Source organism: Microtus ochrogaster, chromosome 24, assembly GCF_000317375.1.
Source record: "Microtus ochrogaster isolate Prairie Vole_2 chromosome 24, MicOch1.0, whole genome shotgun sequence".
Taxonomy (NCBI): Eukaryota; Metazoa; Chordata; class Mammalia; order Rodentia; family Cricetidae; genus Microtus; species Microtus ochrogaster.
Window position 1 is genome coordinate 35,850,030 of NC_022024.1, and position 6,381 is coordinate 35,856,410.

General features: G+C 41.7%; 1 protein-coding gene across 1 annotated transcript in view; it reads left to right on the plus strand.

Annotated features, from left to right (window-relative positions):
- The window catches only part of Rfx4 (regulatory factor X4), a 151,209-nt gene that overhangs the window by 121,282 nt on the left and 23,546 nt on the right, over nucleotides 1–6,381 (plus strand). The gene's annotated exons all lie outside the window — the stretch shown is intronic.

A 6,381-nucleotide genomic window follows, 5' to 3' on the forward strand; every position in this document is an offset into this window, starting at 1 on the left:
CACCATGACAACATAACCATAATTTACGGGGGAAATAGCATACTATGAGCATTTAAGAGATGGCAAGAATTGAGGAGGTGAAGAAGGCTCAGAACCTATTAAAAATAATAGAATTAGGGCTGGAGAGATGGCTCAGTGGTTAAGAGCATTGCCTGCTCTTCCAAAGGTCCTGAGTTCGATTCCCAGCAACCACATGGTGGCTCACAACCATCTGTAATGGGGTCTGGTGCCCTCTTCTGGCCTGCAGGGATACACACAGACAGAATATCGTATACATAATAAATAAGTAAATAAATAAATAAATATTTTTAAAAAAAATAATAGAATTATTTTTGGTAATAGTAGCACCCAAAACTAAAATGTACCTTGAAATAATTCTGAGAAAATGTGTGAAGATCTCCAGACCTTTATGGTGAGGTATTGTGTGCATGCGTGCTCTGTCAGCACGCAGAAGGCTGAGGCAGGGCCACTGCAAGCTCAAGCCCAACTTCAGTGCACAGTGAGTTCAAAGCCAGCCAGGGCCACGCAGCGAGACTCTGTCTCAAGAAACATAAGGGGGAAAAGTCCTTCGAGGAAAAAGTCACAGCTCATATTTGGAAAGATTCAAGCCCCCAAAAGATGTTATTTCTCATTCATGTATAAATTCACGTGGATTTCTAGAGAGCTTGGGGAGTGCAGAGGCTGTGCAGATGAGGGTGAGCAAGACAGTGTGACATTCAACAGTGGTAGACAGAGGAAACGCCGCAGAGGCCAAAGGCAGAATGGCAGGAGCAGAGCTGTCTGCAGCCATCAGCTCCCCGTGTTGCGGCTTTCTGATGGGACAGGAGAGAGGCTCAGACCAGTGTGTTTCTAAGGCAAGAAAACTTGGATGCTCCAACGCCCAAAAGGAAACATCTAAATGAAAAACAATAACAATGACAGAAATAGACCTTAAAACTTTCTTTAAAAAATAGGAAATGATCTTTTTATGATCTTGGAATAGGAAATTGTTTCTTTAAAAAAAAGCACATATACACACATACACACGTACTTATATATGCACACATATATGTATATATATTTAGCATGACTATATATACATATCTATGTTATCATGAATCTTGAAAGAATGTAAAAATACAGCACGAGGTGAGAGCCTTGGCTTCTTCCTCTGGCCGTGTAGTTTCCTGGCCACAGGAAATGTTAGGAGAAGAGACTTTGATATGTATGTTTTAAATACCCCGGAGTACTATCACCTCCAACCTCACAGCAGGGTCAAGGGAATGATGCCAGAGACACTGTAGGATATTGCGTGACCACAGGATAACTCACAAATACAGCTACCTTCCGCCACTGGGCCTGCTCTTCATGGCTGGTTCCCCCCCACACACACACACACACTTGTGATCACTTGTTTTCCTGGTAATTTTTTAGATTTCCAGATAGTGTGCTCCTGCTGTCCTTTCTCTACTGGCACCCATGACTGCGTTTTCTCGCTGTGTTCGTGGCTCAGTTGGTGGAACTGCAGCCACCCTAGGGATGGCACTGTGGGATTTTAAACTGTGTTTAATGAGTCCCATGAGCAAAGTTAAAACATTTCTAAAAAGGATATGGAAGGGAGGGAGATGTTTTGTAATGGATATAAATATCAAATGATTAAAATCCAGAATATACTGCAATCACTCTAAATAAGCTACCTACTTATCTATCCATCATCTATCTATCTATCTATCTATCTATCTATCTATCTATCTATCTGTCATCTGTCTATTATCTATCTATCAATCATCTATCATCTATCAATCATCTATCTACTATCTATTATCATCTATGTATCTACTATCTGTCCATTTATCTGTTTATCTATCATCTGTCTATCATCTATCAATCATCTATCTACTATCTATCATCTATGTATCTGTCTGTCTACTATCTGTCCATCTATCTGTCTATCATCTATCTATCATATATCTATCTATCCGTATGTCTGTCTATGGGGGACACAGGTACATGTGACGGTCACAGGACGACTTGTGGGCTTGGTTCTCTCCTTCCACCATGCAGTCCCAAGGAAAGAACGTCAGCTGTAAAGCTCACTGAAACGCCCTTACCCACTAAGATATCCCTTTGGTAGTTAAATAATTATTTTTTAAGAAAATACCCCAGTATGAAAAATAAGCAACAAATACAAACAGCAATGTATGAAAGAGGAGGTTCTACTGAACAGTAAGTACATGAAACTACGCATGTCTTTATAGTAATTGGGCTCCTGAAAATTCACACCCTCTCTGCCAGCACCTCACATGGCTCTGGGAAGAGTGTAAATCATTCTGGGCGGTGGTTTGGTGCTACCTCTTAAGACTGGAGGGGTAGGTGTTCTTGGGTTCTGTTGCTTAGACTTCTAGACCTGGATACTAGAGGACAGATTCAAAAATAGTCACTGTAGCCAGTTTTTTGTTTGTTTGTTTTAGATGTTAACTTGTCCTTATTTACAAAATTTTACATATAGCAATCTCCAGAGACACCACAAAAACCTATTAGAACGAATTGTTTGTATTGAGGAAAGTCAAAGCATGCAAAACATTATAAAACAGTAACATTTCTATATCTTGGCAAATGGAACATGCCATTAAGTCATGCCTTTTAAATGTGTGGATTGTATAGAATATGAACTATATCACAGTGAAAGTGGTATAAAATTTTATTTTAGTTTCCATTCTACAGATTGTAACATGTGGTTGACTTATTGCCTCTCACCATAAGTGAATGTCTTTATCATCTTGAACAATGTAACAACTTCCCAGCCCCTCACCCCATTCATTCTTCTTCCCAGTGCTGTGATGCTCATGTCTGTATTGAATTCCTAAAATATTTTTTATCTTACCCTGCTATTTGAAATCCTATGGATGGGCCCTCGGGGAAAAATCTACAACTGTTATTCAACTAAAGGAGCACAGCAATAAGAGTCCTGTGCCTCTGTATAACGTACACTGATATGTCAGTAGAATGTATACTGACAGGCCAGTGCGCTGCTTCTTCCCGCAGGCGATGGGAATTAACAGACACCCACAGCTGAGACAAGGTCGAGAGAGTGTGAGACTTGGGAGTGCTTAGTCCTAAATGAGGCGTCTTTATCCAGCCCTGGCCCTCGGAGCTCAGCAATCTCTGTTTAAGAGGAGACAGAAAGATTGTACAAGCCCGAGGTCATGATTGACTCCAAGGGAAAGTGTCTTCCAGACACAACAGGAGCTTGCAGAGATTCTGAGAGTGCACACAAAGCCTGCACAGACCTGAGGCTGGCAAAATCCCCAGCACTGAGAAGGGGAAGTGGACACCGAGTCCTACCCATAACAGAGAAATTATTTGCAGTTGATCTCTATCAGAAAAGAGAAAACCAGTTTTCTCTAGTAGAGCATCACTGCGTATATCAGCCATGCTGCAGGGCAGGCCCAGAAAACCGACTCCTGTTTTTTGTATGTTTTTGCTTTGCTTGTCCTTTTTTTGTTTGTTTACATTGAGCTATATATTTTTCTCCGCTCCTCTCCCTTCCTCCTTCCCCTCTGCCTTCTCATGCTACCAATTTTAAGAGATCTTATCTATTTCTACTTCCCATGTACATTAGATCCATGTGTGTCTCTCATAGGGTACTCTTTGTTGTCAAGGTTCTCTGGAGTTGTGGCTGGTTTTTCTTTGCTTTATGTTTAAAAACCACTTATGAGTGAGTACATATGATATTTGTCTTCCTGGGTCTGGGTTACCTCACTCAATATGATATTTTCTAGCTCCATCAATTTGCCTGCAAATTTCAAGATGCCATTAGTTTTTCTGCTGTGTAAGTGTACCACATTTTCCTTATCCATTCTTCTGTTGAGGGCCATTTAGGTTGTTTCCAGGTTCTGGCTATAACAAAGAAAGCTGCTATGAACATTGTTGAGCGCATGTTCCTGTGGTACGGTTGAATATCCTTTGGGTATATACCCAAAAGTGGTAGTGCTGCGTCTTGAGGAAGATTGTTTTATAATTTTCTGAGAAATCGCCACACTGATATCCAAAAGGGCTGCACAAGTTTGCACTCCCACCAGCAATGGAAGAGTGTTCCCTTTGCTCCACATCCTCTCCAGCATAAGTTACCATCAGGGTTTCTGATCTTGGCCATTCTTACAGGTGTAAGGTGGAATCTCAGAGTTGTTTTGATTTGCATTTCTCTGATGACTAAGGATGGTGAACATTTCCTTAAGTGTCTTTCAGCCATTTTAGATTCATTTGTTGAGCGTTCTCTGTTTAGGTCTGTACCCCATTTTTTATTGGATTATTTGTTCTTTTGATGACCAATTTCTTGAGTTCTTTGTATATCTTGGAAACCAGCCCTCAACCAAGGTAGGGTTGGTGAAGATCTTTTCCCATTCTATATGTTGTCATTTTGTCTTGTTGATGGTGTACTTTGCTTTACAGAAGCTTTTCAGTTTCAGGAGGTCCCATTTATTAATTGTTTCTCTCAGTGTCTGTGCTGCTGGAGTTATAATTAGGAAGTGGTCTCCTGTGCCAGTGCGTTCAAGTGTGCTTTCCACTTTCTCTTCTATGAGATTCAGTGTGGCTGGCTTTATATTGAGGTCTTTGATCCATCAGGACTTGAGTTTTGTGCATGGCAACAGATATGGGTCTATTTTCATTCCTCTACATGTTGATATCCAGCTATGCCAGCACCATTTGTTGAATATGCTTTTTTCTGTTTGATATTTTTTGCTGCTTTGTCAAAAATCAGGTGTTCATAGGTGTGTGCATTGATATCTGGGTCTTCTATTCGGTTCCATTGGTCCTCCTGTTTGTTTTTTTTTTCTTTTAGAGACAGGGTTTCTCTGTGGTTTGGGAGCCTGTCCTGGAACTCCCTTTGTAGACCACCAGGCTGGTCTCGAACTCACAGAGATCCGCCTGCCTCTGCCTCCCGAGTGCTCCTGTTTGTTTTTAAGCCAATACCAGGCTGTTTTCAGTACTGTAGCTATGTAGTAGAGCTTGAAGTCAGGCATTGTAATGTCTCCAGAAGTTCCTTTATTGTACAGGATTGTTTTGTGTTTTCAACGATGAAAATTTGTCAGCTACCTAACATGGGCAAAGTGGCATTGAGGGCCATTCAGCTGCAGCTTACAGGCCAAGGTGCCTGCATCTACAGAGAACTCTCGAAAGCAGGCTGCGGAACACCGTATAGCATGTTTATCATCTTCCTCACACCGGAATCTACCCATGTGTTGCTTGTGACCTCTGCATGTCCATTCACAGTCTACAGCACACGTAAACAATAACAGATCCAAGATTACTGATTACTCAAAGGGATTAACATCAGGAGTGAGGGAAATTGCAGTAAGGAAGGGAACATGGGGCTTAATGTTTCCCTCAATTAAAATACATCTGATTTAAATATAGAAAAAACGTTAAGCATATCATAAAGCTATATGGTAAGTATACTAATGTTCATTTTAGAATGCTCTCGTTTTCTATAAGCTAAAAAAGTTTAGCCAGCAAGTGGTTTTTACTCTCTAAGCTTTCATTTCTCCCAAGATATTAGCTGAAAAGAATAAATCTTCCCATTGCTGTTGGAAGGTTGAATAGCTTAGCCCGCCGCACACAGTGGAGTGGGCAGTGCTTGCCCCCTCCTTGTTCCCTCTGACACGTGTGCGCTGGGTCTTTGCTGTGTTGCTGACTCTGCTCGGCACAGAGTGAGAATGGGGGAATTCTACAGCATCCTCCTCTCTCTCTCTCTCTCTCTCTCTCTCTCTCTCTCTCTCTCTCTCTCTCCTTCCCCTCCACAGTTTGGCTTCTATGTTTATCCTCTGGACCACGACACCCTGGCACGGAACCGCTTGTTATCCAATCATCCTAACGATGGGTTTTAAAGGACACAACAGGCCTTGCTAAGACAGGGTCTTCAGTCATTCCTGTACTCAGAGAACCACAGCAGGATGGTAGGCAGGGGCATGAGCTCTACAGAGTTCCTGTTTGAAGAACGATTGAAAATTAACACGCCTGATGGGTGTGTCCCAGGGTTTTCCACTCTCATTGATCAGTTCGTGAATATTTCATTCCGTCCATGTTGGCTTAGACCAACATCCTAGCAAATAAAATAATTTCTTCATTAGGAATGCTCTGAGTATTGGATGCTATCCTTTGACTGTTTGTTTACTGTAACTGGATGAGTCAGTCATTGTATAGTTCTTGAGATAACTAGTTACCACTTACTAAGCAACTGCTGTATACTTATCTCCTTCTGCAATGTGAGCTTCACTGTCTCCCTTTCAGAGAACATCACATTACATGAGATCTGCCCCTCACCTGAGTGGCGTTGCATGTTTCCCTGAGGTCTGCCCCTCACCTGAGTGGCTTTGCATGTTTCCGTGAGATCTGCCCCTC